Here is a 19,300-nt window from a genome sequence, read left to right as displayed (position 1 = left end):
AGCGCTATGTGTATATATATATATATATATATATATATATATATACATATATATATATACATATATTTTTTTTTTTTTTGGTACCAGCGATCGAACTCAGGACCTTGCACTTGCGAGGCAGGTGGCCGTACCACTGAGCTAAATCCCCGGCCCCCAAAACAATATTCTTTACAAAAGTGGCTTCGAGCTGCATACAGTGGCACACACCAGTACCCTCAGTGCTCTGGGAGGCTGAGGCATCAGGATTGCAAGTTCCAGCTCAACCTGGGCAACTTAGTGACTTAGTGAGACCCTGCCTCAATTAACAAAATAAAAACAGCTTGGGATGTAGTTCAGTGTGAAGGCCTTAGATTCAATCTCCAGTATCACAAAAGCAAAAACCTGTGGTTTTCAGAATTATCTATACCTTGTATCTTTGTAACTCTGCCAATCTTTGTGACTTAGATTAATGCTCCAGGTGAGCTCCTGAAATTTTATTCAAACTCATTCAGTATGCCTAAATGTCTTACATTAATATTTCTACTTTTATATAAATTTCTTCTAAATACTTATTAATTTTTGAAGTTAAAATGTTAACAAATTTTAAAAGCAAAATCTGTTTTTCTTTATTTCCATGTATTGGTACTTCTGTTTTTGTTTTTGTTTTTGTTTTGTTTTTTTTTGGTGCCGGGGATCGAACTCGGGTCCTTGCACCTGTGCAGCAGGCAGCGAAACCACTGAGTTAATTCCCGGCCCATATTGGTACTTCTTTTAGGACCAATTAAAACAATACAAGTTTATGATTGCTGTGCAAGTGTATAAAGGAATCTAGTTGTTTTGCCTCGTCCTTATTTAGTCTTAGTATCCTATTATTGCATTACCTCTTGGGTTGTTGTTTGAGGCCTGGTTCTTGCCTCATGCTTAATAAGAGTAGTTTCTTTTGTTTTTGAGACAGGGTCTCGCTATGTGGTTCAGGCTGACCTCAAACTTGCTACGTAGCCCAGGCTGGCCTTGAACTTGCGGTGATCTTCCTGCCTCAGCCTCCCAGTGCTGGGATCACAGGCGTGTGCCACCACATCCTGCTTTAATAAGAGTTTAATGTACTTTGATGTGGACCCTTTGCTGCAGCATCCACACTATTTCCAGTATCTCCTGACTAGAGCAACATAGAACCTTGATATTACCTGTCTTCTTCTAGGCACTGAATATTTTTAGTTTTTTGAATTTAATTTAATTATTTATTAGTACGTGTTTGCAGTACAGAATGTTTACATTCCTTATGGAGCATTGGTACATACGTGTACATAACCCAGTTTCACTCCTGGGATTGGGAGTGTAGCTCAGTGGTACAGCACTTGCCTAGCATATGTGAGGCCCTGGGTTTGGTCCTCAGCACCCCAAAACACAAAATGTCTTAATTCCTTGTTTCATCCCTTTTCCCTCCCTCCATCTCTTGATCCCTTTCTCATTTGAAAAAGATGTGCTGCGCAAGCGCAAGGGCCCGAGATCGATCCCCGGTACCAAAACAAAAAAGAAAAGAAAACAAAAGAAAAAGATCTGTCTTCTTACTTCCTATTATCTCTTTTATTTTGCTCTTTATTTATATTTTGAATTTCTTATATAAGAGAACCCATGCATGTGATATTTAAGCTTGTATGTCTGATTTATTTTACTTTACATTATAGCCTCAAATTGCATCCATTTTCCTATAATGAGTTATGTTTATTCTTCATGGCAGAATAGTATGTTTTTATTTATGAACACCATACTTTCTGTAGTTTTGTGTAGTTTTTTTGAGACAGTGTCACTATGCAGTTCAGGCTGGCCTTGAACTTACTGTGTAGCCAAGGCTGGCCTCGAAGTTGCAGCAATCCTACTGCCTCAGCCTCCCAAGTGCTGGGAATACAGTCATGAACAACCTCTTTCTTTTTTTTTTTTTTTTTTTTGGTACTAGGGATCAAACTCAGGACCTTGCGCTTGAGAGGCAGGTGGCAGAACCACTGGGCTAAATCCCTGCCGGAACAACCTCTTTCTTATTCATCTGTTGATGGACATATAGGTGGTTGCTTCCAAGATTTTGCTATTTGGCTCTGCTGCTATAAACATGGGTATGCATGTATCCATGTAATATGATACATACATGTATGTAATATGTAATGTAATGTGAGCTAAGTAAAATGGAATTTCTAGTTTTAGTTTTTGGAGGAATTTCTCTACTGATTTCCATAATTGTTGTACTAGTTTACAGTCCTACCAACAATGTAGAAGGATTCCTTTTCTCTGTGACCTTGGCAGCATGTGTTGTTATTTGAATTTTTGATGATGGGCATTCTTTCTGGGATAAGGTCTCACTATTGTTTTAATTTGCTTTTCTCTAATGGCCAGCAGTGTATTGAACATTTCTTCATGTATTTATTGGCTGTTTTTGCTACTTCTGTGAGATATCTGTTTGTTCATTTTACTTGCCCATTTTTTATTGGGTCTTTTATTTTGAGGGGTCTAATTTTTTTTGAGTTCTTTATATATTCCAAATATCAGTTCTCTGTCTGAGGAATAGCTGGCAAAAATATTTCTCATTCTGTAGGTAGTGTTTTCACTCTGTTGGTTGTTTCTTTTGCTTTTTAATTTGATACTATCCCATTGTTGATTCTTGGTGTTATTTCCTGTGCAACCTAGTTTCTGTTCAGAAAGTCCTTGCCTGTACCTATGAACTAAATATTTTTAAAATGTATAATACCACTTCATTTTCTTTGATATTTGCCTAAGTGTTCTCTGATATTCAGCTCATCATTTACCAAAATTTCTGAAGCTGTTGATCTTACATACCTGAAGTTCTTAGTGCTATATTGTTTGCTTGAAAAATTGAAGTGAGGGCATGCTTCAAGGGACTAAGTAAAAGGGTTAATTATATTTAGTTGATATATTTTACCCAAAAGTGATTTAATTTCTGCATTGTATATCTATTCTGAATGAGTCATTCTACTTCTTGAATTTTCCTAAGCATTTTTTTGTCTTAGTCATATAAGTCAATGTAATTTTCTGGGAGAGTAGGACCACAAATTTAGGATTTAATTTAGATAAAAACAGTCATTTAAAGTTTGGCCGATTCAGTTCACAAGGAAATGTTGCTAGTTCCTGTTTATCACTTTCTAGAGCTTGTTCTCAGTCTTATTCAGCTTTTCTTCATAATGTCATCAAGGAAGTACGAGGGGGTAGAAGTCAGTAATTATCACTAGAAACTTCTACATAATGGTAATCTCATGGAGGGCCGGGGATTTAGCTCAGTGGTTCTGCCGCCTGCCTCGCAAGGGCAAGGTCCTGAGTTCAATCCCTGGTACCACCCCCCCCAATGGTAATCTCATGGAGATCTTTGTTTCTCTACGAGAAATATGAAAAGCCTGTAATTCCAATTATGCATCTCTGTTTGCAGGGAGCATTGTCCCTCTGTTTTTAAAAACATCTTTCTACTCAGAGGCATGAGGATTTAGTCAGGTAAGAATACTTGTTCTATTGCCCTATTGTACCAGTGTTCCATATTTTTAGTGTTTAGGTCCATTTTGCAAGGCAAATGAACCTACTGTGTCTTACTGCAAGAGAAAAAATAAGATCATGGGAAGGCAGAAAAAAGCTTGGCATATATTATGCTTATTTCTTTAACTATGTATGGAGAAGCTTGGTCTGGATGACGTAAGAGGTCTCTCCACTTCCAAGAGTTCCTTAGTTTTTGGCTTACTCCATGTTATTTTAAATTATTCACATACTTGTAATCCCAGGACTCAGGAGGCTGAGGCAGGAAGATTGTAAGTTTGAAGCCAGCCTGGGCTACACAGTGAGTTAGGCCTGGCCTAAACTACATAGTGAGACCCTATCTCAAACAAACAAACAAACAAACAAACGATTCTTGTTTCTTGCTAGTATATGAAGGGCATTTTGTATCTAATTTTTAAAGTTTTTATTACTATGTGTTTTCAGTACATAATGATTACATTCATGGTGGGGAATTGGTACATGTATATAACACACCTTAAACATCTCAATTCTTTTTGCTTCACCTTACCGCTACTGCCTTTGCCTTTCCTTTTCCCTTCCTCTCTAGATCTCAGTCCCATTTGCAAAAGATCTATCTTCCTGTTTCCTCTTATCTGTCCTTTCACTTCCTGGCATTTGAACTAGGTAGGGAGTCTAAAGAACTGTTAAAGGCAATGCTTAACAATCTCAAATGCCTTCAAGGATTGAGTTGAACAGTTCACATTTTATCTTTTATAAAACATTGTCTTTTTCCTTTCCGCAGGAGTCCATGTTATTTATAGTGTAAAGTTCTAATTTCTTTTTTTATGGAATTGAGAGTTGTTGTTTTTTAATTGAGACTTATTAATGTTGGGAAAACTCAATTACTCTAAAAGTATGATGGCACTCTAGCTGTTCGTCTCTGTGACAAGCAGATTTGGCTCCAAAGGCAACCTTATTATTGTACATGGGGTAATAGGATTCCTGTGTTTAGGCCTAAGGGGTCAATAGGTTTCAGCAGGTTACTCCTAATACGTCATTTCTAGAGAGGGAAGAAGAGAGAATTTCTTTGTTTTATTTTTAAGGAGTTGCAGAGGAAGGGATGGTTGATAGTATTTTAATACCGTATAATTAAGGAAGTATTGACTTTGTAGCAGTGAGCTACTCAATGTATATACTTTATATTTTATGTAGGCTAAAATCTTCACAGCAACCCTGAGTGTTATTTAATTTACACTATTAGATGGAGAATTTGTGTCGTAGAGGTTACTCCAGGTCTGTCAGTTTCCCTCTTTCCACTATAAAAGACCTGACTAAGAAGTTGACTGGTAACCTTTTCTCCTGGTCTTTATTTTGCTGTCTCACGCCTTAGTCCCAGAAGGATTTGAGGCATCTTAAATGACTAACACAATCCACAGTGGAAAATCTTTATAGTTTGTACTTGATAGAGCTGTGGGTATATCAAGGTGAGAACTTAAAAACAAGAAACCTCATGAAATAGACCAGCCATCTTGGTTTAACCCCGAGACTGTTAATAACAGCTTTTTGATCTATTCTTTCTGTTCGTCTATCAAATAAATTTGACACTGAAGTTCTAGTATCTTTGCCCTATTTTGTGTGGATATACAAAGTCCTTTGTGGAATTTACAGTCCTATTAGAGACATGATGTTCACATGCAAAATTTAAATCTCAGTGCATAGAAGATGCCAATGGTTAATGACTATGAGGAACATGTATGGAGTGGAAGAAGGGCAAAGAAAGTGAACAGTGTAAAAGGGAGCATGGTAATCTAACCCCATACTAAAAAGTTTAAAAGAATGGAGCTAAAGACCAGTGTGGTCAATTTTTTTTTTTTTTTTTTAAGAATAGGAAAATGTATTGGGGAATAGTAGTGGGGAATAAGAATAGCTCCTGAGAGACAGGAGGGGTCTCGAATGGGTTGCCCAATTTTTAAAAGTTGTGGTGGTCAATTTTTAAAAGTTGGTTTTATACAGTGAAGAGGCTTTAGGCTAGTATTAGGGTCAGGGATAGGTATGGCCTTAACTTTGGTAGAAAGAAGAAAATTAGCAAAGCATATTCCTAAATCAGTGAATAAATCAGGCTGGATAGAAGGGAGGTTTTTTTGTTTTGTTTTGTTTTGTTTTTGGTACTGGTGATTGAACTCAGGTCCTTGTGCTTGCACAGCAGGGGGCGAAACCACTGAGCTAAATCTCCGGCCCAGAAGGGAGTTATTATTGAGGAGATTCAAGGGAAAAGAGGGTGATAAGATAAGCAGAGAGTGGACTGTGGAGAATCTTTACTGTGAGAGTGGAAATGTAATCTTTCATCTTGATACCTTCCTCTTCGTATTTACTGGTTAAGACTCAGGTTCAGAGTCACGTCCTCTAGGAAGCCTTTACCCAGAGTAGGTATTTTCTTATTACCAGTACCATACACAATTTATAAATTACCTGTCATGTATTTCAAGTTAAGCATTTTTCCTTATCTCCTCCGTTAACAAGGGAAGTAGTTATTACCATTGTACAAATGAGGAAATTATGATATTTACATCACACAGCTCCTATGCAGCAGGTTTAAGAACTGTACCCAGGTCTATGTGACTTTAAAAATCCTGAAACACTACAGCTAATTTAATTTTTTTTTTTAATTTCTCACTTATGTCTCTGAACTGCGCTGTGATTTTTTAAATTTAAAGACTTATGTATTTTATTTCTTGTTTTCCTAATGCTTTGACTAGCATGGGATAAAATAGTACATGAAATGACCCAACTATTAGATGTCAGGATAATATAATGGAATGTTTTTAAGAGAACCAGTAACATAGCTTGTTTTTACTTTCAAAAAGTCATAAACAGGATTCTCCACTAGATTAAATTTGAGAAAAAGAAGATGAGGTGGGACATAATGTGTTATTGTGAATGGTTCGGAAACTAGGTAAGGCACCATGAACAAAGAGAAGGCATAGATGGAAAATCCCATAGACAGAGACTCTATGGTACAAGTCTCTAGACATTGCTTCAAGGATTAGTCTAAAGGTCTTTTCAAAACAATCCTTACATAAAATATGTAGGCATTATTTTAGGGAAATAGAAAAGCAAACTAACAGTTACTCAACTATAGAAACATTTTGTGGATGAGGCAGAAAAGTGGCCAGTGATTATATTTCAATAAATGTAAAATCACTTATGAAGAAAAGATATCTGAGCTATACCTAAATGATAAAATCAGAATGATTGATTTTAGAAGCCTCAAAATTAAAATGAAGCTGCTTTTAAAAACTCATTTAGTGTTTATTATGTGCCTACACTCTAGTTAGGAATTATGACTACTAGAATAAAGAATAAATGATTGCTCTTTTAAAGATGTGTTAGCTTTTTGTCACTGTGACAAAATACCTGAGATAAACAACTTATTTTAGCTCATGGTTTCCGAGGATCTACTCCATTGTTGGTTGGCTTTGTGACTTGGGGCTGTAGCAAGGCAGTACATTACTCTGGTGGGTGCATGTGGCAGAAACTGCTTACCTCGTGGCTACTCGGTAGCGAAAAGAAAGAAGAGGAGGGACTAGGGTCCCAATATCTCTTAACTTTCTCCAACTAGGTCCTGCCTCTCCAAAGTTCTACCACTTTCCGATAGTGCTGCAGCCTGTTGAGTGAGCCGTCAACACATGGACCTTTATTAGACACATCAAAACCACAGCAGGTGGTAATTATGATGAGTACATGTTCCGTACCCTCAGGAGCTATGGACCTTCATGAGATAGTTCTATTCCTATAGAATAGGTCCAGATTCGGTGAACTATTGCAGACCAAAAACCCAAGGAACTATCAAATGCCTTTAGGAAGTGTTTGAAGGAAATTAGATAATGTCATTCTCCCCTTGTGCAACACTGGTATATTCTTGCCCCCTCTAATGTACATTTTATCAGATGTTGGGCAAAAAACCCCAAAAAACAAAACAAAAGAAAATGAAACAGTGTAGAGTCAGAGAAAGTTGAAAAGAGGGCAGTTGAGTGAAATGAATTCATATTATAATATGGGACAAAAATGAAGACATTGAATCATTCCATTGTGGAAAATAAAGGAGCCAATGGAGGTCTGATGTAGTAGAGAACAGGCATATATATATTCAGTGCCTGAGCAAAAACTTACTCTAAAAAAAAAAATCAGGGTGCCACCTAGATAAGTAAAAGAGAAGCTTTGGGAGCAATGAAAAGTTCCAATGTACGTCCTGGCAGATAGTGCCTGAAACATGTTTGGTAGATCATATTCTTATCTCAGTCAGATGGAGCACCAGGATGAGGAGGAATTGACTCCAGGCACCATACACTTTTGTTACTGCATCATTTTTCTGTTCTTTTGAGGTTTAACATTTTCTCTGTTTGTCTGCCAGTGCATATTAGTTACTTCTAGGAGAGAACAAATAAAGACATATTTTATCTTGGGACCGGAGAATTTCTCCATAGAATAATTTGAAGTGGAAAGATGGCTAATCATTTTACTTCCTGAGTTGCTCAATTGAATCACTCATTCATTTTTTTCAATCCTCATGTATTTATTGAGCCACTACTCTGAGACAGTACAAGTTACAGCAAGCAGCAGAGCATAGTGTTTGAAAGCCAGAACACCTGATTTCAAATGGTGAAATTCTACCATAATAGCTACCATAATAGCTAATGTGACTATCTGCAAGTCACCTCACTTCTATATGCCTCAGTTTCCTCAGCTATGAAATGAAAATATCATTGGAATGTACTCATAGAGTTGCAAGGATTAAATGCTTTAATTGTTCTATATAAATACTTTTATTAGTGTCAATTCTGTACCAGTTCTCTTCTAAGCACTTTACCCCAAAGTAAACTCATTTAAAGTACATCAGTGGTGCTTTGTCATTACCGCTAATGTGTGGGGAATACAGTTTAGTGGGGCAAGAGTTGAGTCCCAGAAAAACTTAGGTAACCTGTGTTATGGGGATTTCAGGGAGATTGGTCTCCTCTACCCTTTTTTTCCCCCATTCCTTTTCTTATCACCTTCTTTGTTATTTTGTGGAAAAGCTTGCTAAAAGCTCGCAGAGACATTTTTAACCTTGCTACATTTCCCTAGAAGTAGAAAACCGGGGAATCACTAACCTAGTTTTTACTTTGAATGCCATTAATATCAGTGGAGACCAGTTGAGTTCTGTACATGTGGTAGGTACTGTATTGGCACAGGTAATATGAAAATGAATATAAGCTAATTACTGTGTCTCCTGAGAACTAATACTGCCATAGGGTAAAGAGATACTTAAGCATGTATGTTTCCCGGTAAAGGGAAGAAGACATCCAAAGTTACTGAGATATAGAACAGCTTGATAGGATAAAAAGCAAAGAGAGAGCAATTATTAAAATTTATTGTACAGTGCAAAGTAGAGTTTCCAAGGATAGCTTGAAAGGTAGATTGTGGGGATTTTGACTTGGAATTTCATCATCCAGATCAGCATTTTTCTTTTAAAAATTTTGATATTTTTATATTTTACTTTCAGCTACCATTCGTGCTCACTTCAGCATATATACTTTCAGCTACCATTCAAGTTAACATTTAATCTTGAAGATATGCTTAGAATTTAACAAATCATTTTATTAAATTTGCATAGGGAATGGTAGAGAAGGTCCTCTACAAAGAGGATAGTATAACCAATTTTTTTCCTCTTGGTCACTATCAAATAATTGGTGCTTTGTGTGACCTTGGATTCATATTATTGATAACAAATGGGACCTGATGAATCAATACTTAGAATGTTTCCAGGTTTTTGCACTTGAGAATTACCAAGTTGATTTTTAAATCAACTTTTTTGAGGCATGATTCACATTTAATGAAGTACATCCATTTCCAGTTTAAAATTCCAAGAAGTCTGACGAATTAAATACATACAACTGCAGCCCATCACCTGAGAAAATTCCCTGTGCCCCTGAAGTTAGCCTTCACATCACATGCTTCAGGCAGTCACAGATCTGTTTTCTATTATTATGGGTTAGTTTTGACTGTCTTATAACTTCATGAAAATGAAGCTCAATAATATGCATTTAGGCCTCTTTCACTCATCCAGGCTTTTCTTTTTTTCTAGCTGAGTAGTTTTTCATGGTACAAATGTGTATCAGTTTGATTATCCATTCACCCATTAGTAGGTGTTTGTAGGTTTTAGCTATTTGAGTAAGGTTGCTGTGAGTATTCATATGCTGTACAAGTCTTTGTGCAGACGTATGATTTAGTTTATCTCAGTGAAATAGCTAATACGGAGGAGTGTATTGCTGGTTTTATTGTGAAGTGTGTGTTTATCTTTAAAAGAAACTGCCAAACTGTTTTTGTGTCATTTTATGCCTGTGCCATTAGTGTATGACAGTCTGGGTTGTTTCACATCCTTGCCAACATGTGATTTTGTCAACTTTCCAAATTTTTTATTGAAAAAAATGGTGTTATAATTATTATAAAGGGTATGGAGTGGAACTGTGGTTTTTATTTGCATTTTCCTGCTAACAATGATGAACATTTTTTCATATGCTTATTGGCTATTGATATGTATTCTAAAGCACTTATTTAATTCATGTGCTCATTTATATTAGATTGTTTTCTCACTGGATTACAAGACTTCTTTATATGTTCTGGACACATACCCCTTTTCATATACATGTGTTGCAAATATTTTTTCCTAGTCCGGCTTGCCTTTCCATTATTGGTGTAGGGTAAGTGTTTTGAAGGGTAGAGACTGTTAAGTTGTATGAAGGACAATTTATGAATTTTTCTTTTTGTATCTTGTATAAGAAAATTACCTCAAGGGAGATTTTTCTCCTGTGTTTTCTAAAAGAAATTTTGTTTTGTTTTGTTTTACAGCACTGGGGATTGAACCCAGGACCTTCATACTGAGGACCATCCCCAGACCTATTTTTGGGGGGCAGACAAGGTCTCACTAAATTACCCAGGTTAGGCTCACACTTCTAATCTTCCTGCCTCAGCCTCCAAGAGTGCCAGAATTATTGGGGCGTGTCACTATTCCTAGTTCTAATAGAAAGTTTATAGGTTAGCTTTTATCTTTATTTCTGTGGTTCATTTCAAATTCATTTTGCATATGGTTTGAGTGCAGCCTTGAAATCCATTTTTATCTATATCTTATACAGATAGTCCAGTTATCCCACCCTTGTTTGTTGAAAACATCTTTTCCTCATTAAAACACCTTGATGTCTATATTTTAAAAAATCAGTTGCCTGTCTATATGTGGGCCCAGTATTGCTGTCTGTTTGGATCCATTGTTACATCTTCATGCAGATACCACACTATATTGATAAATGTTGCTTTATGATAAGCCTTGAAATAATGCGAGTTGTCCAGTTTTGTTCTTTATCAAAAATGTCTTTTAAAAATGTCTTTACTCCTCTAGAGTAGAATTTTATGAATGTGATTTTCCGTGTAAATTTCAAATCAATTTATTGTCAACTTCTGCAAAAATGTCTGCTGGTAGCCAAGCATGTTAGCGCATGCCTGGGGCCAGTCTGGGAGGCTGAGGCAGAAGAGCTGCCTGTTCAAGCCCAGCCTGGGCAAATTAGTGACTTACCAAAACCCTGTGTCCAGATAAAAATATGTAATAAAAAAAGGCTGGAGATATAGTTGAATGCAAAGATGTGAACAGAGATAGTTTTATTTCTTTTAATCTGTCTTCTTTTTATTTCTTGCTTTATTATGTCAAGACCTTCAACACAGTGCTGAATAGTAGTGGTGAGGGTCAGCATCTTTTCCTTGTACTTAGTTTTAGGCATATTAGCTTAGCTCTAAGGTTTGTTTGTTTTGTTTTTTGTTTTTTGGTATGTTTCAAAACCTGTGCAGATTGATAAAAGTTTTGTTATATTCTTAGTGTGCTGAGAATTTTTATCATAGAAATGTTGAATTTTGCTGTCCTCATTTTCAGTGTGTATTGAGGTAATCGTATGATGTTCCCCTTATTTTATTATTTGATTAATCAATATTAAAACAAGATTCTTCAGCTCCCATGTTTATCTTTTTATATATTGCTGTATTCAATTAGCTACTAATTTCTTAAGGATTGTTAAGTCTGTGTTTATGAGGAATATTTGTCTGATGTTATATTTTCTTGTAATTAATTATTATTATATTGGTATCAAGATTATCTTATCCCTATAAAATTGGTTGTGGAACATTTTGTGAAATTATTGAACTGTATTGTGGAAATTTTTCGGTAAGATTAGTTCTTCCTTAATCTTTGCTACATTCATGAAATTGTGTTAGACCTGAAATTGTCTTTTAAGACAGATTTTTGATTATGAATTCAGTCTCTTTAATATACTTAGATATTTTTACTTATGTAGAAATATTCAGAAATTGTACTTTTCAGTCAGTTTTGTTAACTTGTGATTTTTGTTTTGGAAAGAATGAAGCTACTTTTTCTGAGATACCATAATTCTCAATAATATTCTTTGATCTTTTAAATGTCTTTGGGAACTGGGATAATCCATTTTGTATCCCTGGTACTGTTAAATTTACATTCACTTTACTGTTAATCTTTTTTTTTTTTTTTAAGCAGTTCATCAACTTTAGTAATCCTTTCAAAGTACTATGTTTACTCTATTAGTAATTTTTCTATTTTGTTGGTTGTGCCCTCATTTTATTATGTTCTTCCTTCTATTTCCTTTAGGTTTAATTTATGCTTTTTCTAGCTTAAGATAGAAATTTAAGTTGTTGATATTATAGCTTATATTTTGTTTTACAGTGTGGGCATTTAAAGCTTTAAACTTCCTTCTAAACACTCTTTTAATTGCATCTTTCAATTTTTACATAATGTTTTTGTCTGAGTGACTTTTCTCGTTGCTGAGACAAAATATCCAACACCCAGAGTTAAAGGAGGAAAAGTTCATTTTGGCTGACAGTTTGTAGAGGTTTCAGTCCATAATTGGCTGGCTTCAAGGCAGGGTGGCGTGTCAGAGGGGCATTGCAGAGGAGAAACAGTTCATGGCAGGCAGAAGACAGCAAAGCAGTGAAGTAGTGAAGCAGCAAGCAACAGCAGCAGGCCTCTTTCTGTCCCTTATAGTCTATCCAGACTACTTGCCCCACTGACACCCTGGGTGGGCCTTCCCATTATCCACACCCAGAACTATGCCAAACCAATCAGTGGACTAATTTAGTAATCCCAGACCCTTGATACCGTCCTCACACACTTAGATCCAGCATCACATACCCTAGATCCAGCCGCCTCCCAAAACCTCCCACCTGTGAGTGCATGAGGCTTTGGTGAGGACATCTAGATATAAGCCATAACAATGTTTTTATTGTGATTCAACTAAGGTATTTTCTGTTTTTCCCTATAATCTCATCTTTATCTCATAAGTTATGTGGTTTCAAGTATTTAGGAATTTTACATTTGGATATCTTATTTTTGTTGATTTCTAATTCAAATCTGTCTTTTGAGATTTATTGAAGTTTACTTTATGGACTAGCCTGTTGTCAGTGTTTTTAACATTAACTATACACTGAACAAGAGAGTTTATTATATAGTTTTTGGATATATTATTCTATAAAGGTAAATTAGGTTGGGTCTTAATATTGTTCAGTTCTGTGTTTTTACAGATTTTCTGTCAACTTATTCTGTCAGTTATTGAGAATAAAGTTGAAATCTTCATTTTTTTTGTCTGTTTCTCATTTCAGTTTTTAATTCATTGATAGTAAAGTTCTGTTTCTGGTTGAATTTATCTCTTCTATCTTAATGTGTTTATATATTGACTTTGTTTTCATTATGAGATATCCCTTTTTATACCTTGCAATATTTCTTATTTTTCAGTTTAATTTTTATTATATTAGTGGGCCTCCTCCAGCTTTTTGTGCACAGTATAAAAAAGCTTTGTCTTTTAACTTGTGTTTACCTGTGTATTTATGAATTTTGGCAGTATTTGTTGCTTCACATAAGTTTCCATTCAATATCATTTTCCTTTTGCCGGAAATTTTTCCTTATACATTTATCTTAATATAGCCCTGCTGGAAATGGATTCTTTTAGCTTTTGTTTTTCTAAAAACATTTTATTTTACTTGATTTTTTGAAGGCTGCTTTCACCAGGTACAAAATTCTAGATTGACTTATATTTTTTCCCAGAATTTTAGAAATGCTAATTACATTGACTTATGTCTTGCATAGTTTTCAAGGAGTTGTATTATTCTTATCTTTACTCCTTTCAATATAGTGGGCCCTTTTACTCCTATATACATAATAGACCCTTTTCCGTTTGCCTAGTTGTATGCTTTTCTCTTTATACTTGGGTTTCAGCAATGTGATTATGACATGCTTGGCTGTTGTTTTCTTTTGTGTGTATCCTGCAGTTTGTTTAGCTTCTTGGATCTATGTGTTTACAGTTTTCATTTTAACTAATTGTTCAGATTTTTTTCTTTTACTTTTTTGTCTCTTTCATATATATATATATATATATATATATATATATATATATATATATTAAACCCCTTGTTGTTATCACATGTTTTTGTATTCCTGCACATCTCCTTACCCAAGTCTGGTTTTCCTTTCTGCTACATTTTGGATTGAATCTATGACTTCATGTTTAATAACTTTCTTCCTGTGGTGTCATATGTGCTGCTAATCAGAACCAGTGTCTTTCTTCTTTCAGGTCTCCTTTTTTTCTAACCCAGAGTTCTATTTAAAAAAAAACCTTTCATATTTTTATTATGTTCATCTTTCTTTTATTCTGCATAGCTTTAATAGTATTATAAATATCCTTTTCTGCCATTTTCATCTATCATTTCTAGTTCTGTTTCTTTTGACTGTTTTTTCCCTTGAATGTGGGGCATCTTTTCTTGCTTCGAATGCTGGTAATTTTTAATTTAAAGTATGGATCTTGTGTTGAATTTTTGAGTGTCTGAATTTTGTTTTCACTCAGTAAGCATTGAACTTTTATCTCAGCAGGCAGTTAAGTAACTTACAGGTCAGTTTGAGCTCTTTAAGGCTCACTTTAAGTCTTATGGTAGTTCTAAAGTAAGCATTCACCTAAAGAATAGTACAGTACTACAGATGAGTTTATAATCTAAATGGGTCTCAACTGAATTTCTAAGTGGGTCACTGAGGGTTTCCATTCTGGTTGGTTATAACTTTGTTTACCTGCATTGGGTGAACTCTGAGAATTATTCAGCCCACTGAAAAAGGCCTACAGCTGCTTTATAAGCCTCATTCCCTAACCACTTCTTGGGGTTTAGTGTAGGAGGGCACCCTCCTATAGACTTACCCCACTGTGCTACAGCAAAGGCCCTGTTACAGTAAAGACTTACGTTAGTGCTCCTGTGAAAACGAAAAAAAACCCCACAAAATTCCCAGCTGTTCCTTATCTAGCTTTGTGGAGTTTACTCAACATATGCATGGGCTAATACTCAGGAAGGACTAGTGAAGATATCTTGAGCTCTTCTTTCCAGTCCAACTCCTCCCATGGCAGAACTCTGCCCTGCCACTTTCAGCAACTTTACCTTTCCCCAATTTTTTTTTTTTTTTCCTTTGGTACCAGGGATTGAACTCGGGTCCTTGCACTTGTGCAGCAGGTGGGGAAACCACTGAGCTAAATCCCTGGCCCAAGGATCTCTTCTTTGGGCTGCTACAAGTTTTTGTTTCAACCGCTTTTATTTTCAGTTCTTTTGGGTGGAATTGCCAAATTGTATGCTAATTCTTACTTTACTTATTTAGGAATTGCCCTTCTGTTTCTATAGCAAAGGTGTAATTTTACATTTCCATAAAAACATACAAGAGTTCTAGGGCTACCCACTCGGGACCCCTCCTGCCCTTCAGGAGCCTTCCTATCAATAAACATCTTCCCACTTAAAAAAAAAAAATGAGTTCCAGTTTTTTATCATTGCTGGTATTTGTGTATGTGTGTGTGTAGTCTAGTTGTGCAAAGTGATACAGTACTGTGTTCTGATTTTACTTTCCTGATTACTACTGGTTTTGTATATTATCTCATCTTATATGGCTCTTTTGTTTTTTAAATAAGTATTTATTCAAGAAATTTGTCCATTTTTAATTGGGTTGCTTTTCTTGTTAGTTGTGCATGTTTTTTATATAGTCCAGATACTAGACTTACAGACTCCAACTTTTTCAGTATTTTCTGCCATTCTGTGGGTTATCTTCACTTTCTTCATTGTGTACTTAGATGCGTGAAAGCTCTAAATTTGATGAAGTCCAGTTTGTCTATTTTTTCTTTTGTTGTCTATGTCTTTTTTTGTCATATCTTAGAAATGATTGACAAACCCAAGGTCAGGATGATTTACCTCTATGTTTATTTACTAAGTGTGAGAGATTTACAGGCTTAGCACCACATTTAAGTCTTTGATCAATTTTCAGTTCATTTTTGTATGTGATTGAGGGAAGAGTCCCACTGCATTCTTTTGTATATCCATTTGGATATATAGTTGAATCTTTTAGATAGCTAGTTATCCTGGCACCACTTGTTAAAAAGATTATTCTTTTCACATTGAAATGTCTTGACACCTTTGTCCAAAAGCAGCTGAGTATAAATATATTGGGTTAATTTGGAAATCTTAATTCTATGTTTGCTAGAATAAAATAGAAATTTTATAGTTTATTATGTTTAATTCTGTGATCTGTTTTGAATTAACTTTGTATATAGTTTGAGATAAGCTTTATAGTTTGTGTGTGTGTGTTTGTATCTCATGTAGCTATCCAGATTCTCAGTCCATCTTTTTGCCATTACTTTCTGCTGCTACTGTATGTTTTGACTTCTGTAGCTTTATAGTGAGTTTTGAAATAAGGACTATGAGTCTTCCAACCTTTTTGTTCTTTTTCTAAGTTGTTTTGGTTACTCTGGATCCTTGCAAATCTACATAAATTTGAACATCAGCTGTTCTGCAAAAATGTTGGGATTTAGATGGAGATTATATTGAGTCTAATATTGCTTTGAGTAGGCTTGCCATCATAATAGTATGTCTTCTAATACATGAATGTAAGGTGACTTTCCACTTACGTATGTAGGTCTTTGACCATTGTTTATACTTTTCTGTCTGCAAGTCTTGAATAAATTTATCCTTGTTTTATTCTATTTTATGCTACTGTTAAGTAGAATTGCTTGCTTCTTTTTCTGATTGTTCATTGCTAGTGTATACAGCAATATCACTAATTTTTCTGTATTGATTTTCTATTTACAAATTTTCTGAATTTATTAACTCCTGGAGATTTTTTTTAAAGAATACTTTTTGTATAATAGCATGTGACGTGTGAAACAGGGAGTTCTACATCTTCCTTGCCAATTTGGTTTCCATTTATTTCTTTGCTTTTTTGTTCTAGTGTCTAAAACTTCCAGTACAATATTGGATATAATACAAAAGTATGCATCCTTACTCCTGAGTCTGTCTATTTATTTTTGGTATCTTTTGTGAATATGTGATAATTACATTCATCTTGGGAAATTGATATATATATCCATATATGCACATATATATATATATATCTCACATCTGATCATTTTTACTTCTCCTTCCACTTGCACTTAGCCATTCCCCTTTCCTCAGATCTTTCCATATCCACAAATTTTACCTCTGTTGTTTCCTATTATCATTTTACTCTTTAAATTATTAGTATTTTGGGTTTTTCAAATAAAAGAAATCGTATCATATTTAACATTCTATACCTGATTTATTTCACTTACTATACTTATTTCACTATACTGATTTCACTTCTATGCGGATTTATTTCACCATGATTTCCAGGTACATCCATTTTCCTATAGATGATTCAAATTGATGCTTCTTTATAGCTCAGTAGTACTCCATTGTGTACATGTCCCACATTTTCTTAATCCACTCACCTGTTAGTGGGCATAGAGACCACATCCAAGATTTAGCTGTTGTGAGTTATGCTGCTATAAACATGATTATGCATATCTCACTGTAAAATAATGTCTTTAACTCTTTTGGTAAGATAACCAGAAGGAGTATTGCTGGGTCAAATGGAATTTTTAGTTTTTTGAGAAATCTCAGTACTGATTTCCATAGCACTTGTACTAGTTTACATTCCCACCAACACTGTAGAAGGGGTCCTTTTTCCCTGAAAGCTCACCAGCATTTGTTGTTTTTTGAGTCCTTGATGGTAGCCATTCTTCCTGGAGTAAGATTGACTCTCAGTGTTGTTTTGATTTGCATTTCCCTGATGGTCAAAGAAGATAAGCATTTTTTTTTCCCATGTACTTACTGGCCATTTGTATTTCTTTTGAGAAATGTCTGTTCCTTTCAATTGCCCATTTTTTTTACTGGGTGTTTTGTTTATTTTTTAGTTCTTTGTACATTCTAGATTTTACTCCTGTGCTTGAGATGTAGCTGGTAAATTTTTTTCCCATTCTGTAGGTTAGCTCTTCACCTTGTTGCTTTTTCTGTTTATTTTAATGTCTAGGTACAGTATTTGATCCATTTTGATTTGATTTTAGTGTAGAATAAGAGACATTGGTCAATATCTGCACTTGCAGCCTTTTGTTAAGGAAGCTATCTTTTCTTCAACATATGTTTTTAGCCCCTTTGTCAAAAGGGGGCTGAAGGTACATGGGTTGATTCTTTATCCTTAATTCGATTCCATTGGTCAACATACCTGTTTTGGTGCCTATACCATGCTGTTTTTATTACTATAGCTTTGTAGCACAACTTGAAATCCAGGATTGTAATGCCTCCTGGTTTTTTCTTTTTGCTTGGGATCACGTTGGCTATTCTGGGTCTCTTCTGGTTCCATATAAATGTTAGGATTGCTTTTTCTAGCTCCGTGAAGAATGCTTTTGGTATTTTGTTAGAAATTGCACTGTATGTATCATTTTTGGTGATAGGGCCATTTTGACAATATTCTGCCTATCTAGGCACTGAGGGAGTGTCTTTCTATTTTCTAATGTCCTCTTCAATCTTTTTTCAAAGCAGTATAGCTTTCATTGTAGAGGTCTTTCACTTCCTTGCTTAGGTTAATTCCTAGATATGTATTTAATTTTTAATGCTACTGTGAATGGAATTGTTTTCCTGGTTTTCTCAGTGGGTTCATTGTTGATGTGTAAGAACACTATTGATTTTTGTGTATTGATCTTGTATCAGCCCCTTTACTGAATTTATTAGTTCTTCTAGTGGAGTGTTTCTGTGTAAAGGATCATGTCATCTGTAAATAAGGAACTTTTTTTCCTTTCCTATTTGTATTCCTTTTATTTTTTATTCTTTTCCCTGATAGCGCTGACTAAAGTTTTGAGTATAATATTGAATATAAGTGGTCAGAATGGACACCCTTCTTTTGTTCTTGATTTTAGGAGGAATGCTTTAAGTTGTTCCCATTTACTATGATGGTGGCAATGTGTAAAATGGTTTTATTAGTTTGAGGTAAGGTCATTCTTTACCTATTTTCATCAGGGTTTTTATCATGAGTGGATGTTGGATTTTATGAAAGACCTTTTCTACATCTATTTAGATGATCGTGTAATTTTTATCTTTCCTTCTGATATATTAAGTTTACTAGTTTATGTATGTTGAAGCATCCTTCATAGCTGAGATGCAGCTGACTTGGTCATGATATATGATCATTTTAATATTTGTTGCATTCTGTTTGCAGGCATCTTGTTGAGAATTTTTGCATATATGTTCATTAAGGAAGATGGTCTGAAGTTTTCTTTTTTTGTTGAATCTTTAACTGGTTTGTTATCAGGATAATACTAGCTTCAAAGAATGAGTTTGGCAGTGTTCCTTCCCATTCAATTCATTGAAGAGTTTGAGGAGTATTGGCGTTATTTTTTTCCTGAAGTTCTGGTGAAAT

The 19,300-nt window shown here is 35.1% G+C and overlaps 1 protein-coding gene across 2 annotated transcripts in view; it reads left to right on the top strand.

Annotated features, from left to right (window-relative positions):
• Synj2bp (synaptojanin 2 binding protein) overlaps positions 1-19,300 on the top strand; it is a 49,764-nt gene that overhangs the window by 1,434 nt on the left and 29,030 nt on the right. The gene's annotated exons all lie outside the window — the stretch shown is intronic.

The sequence above is a fragment of the Heterocephalus glaber genome, unplaced genomic scaffold (genome assembly GCF_053883595.1).
Source record: "Heterocephalus glaber isolate CG9 unplaced genomic scaffold, H.glaber_assembly_v1.0 deba00001608, whole genome shotgun sequence".
In the NCBI taxonomy this organism is placed as follows: domain Eukaryota; kingdom Metazoa; phylum Chordata; class Mammalia; order Rodentia; family Bathyergidae; genus Heterocephalus; species Heterocephalus glaber.
This window is presented reverse-complemented; position numbering and strand designations above follow the sequence as displayed.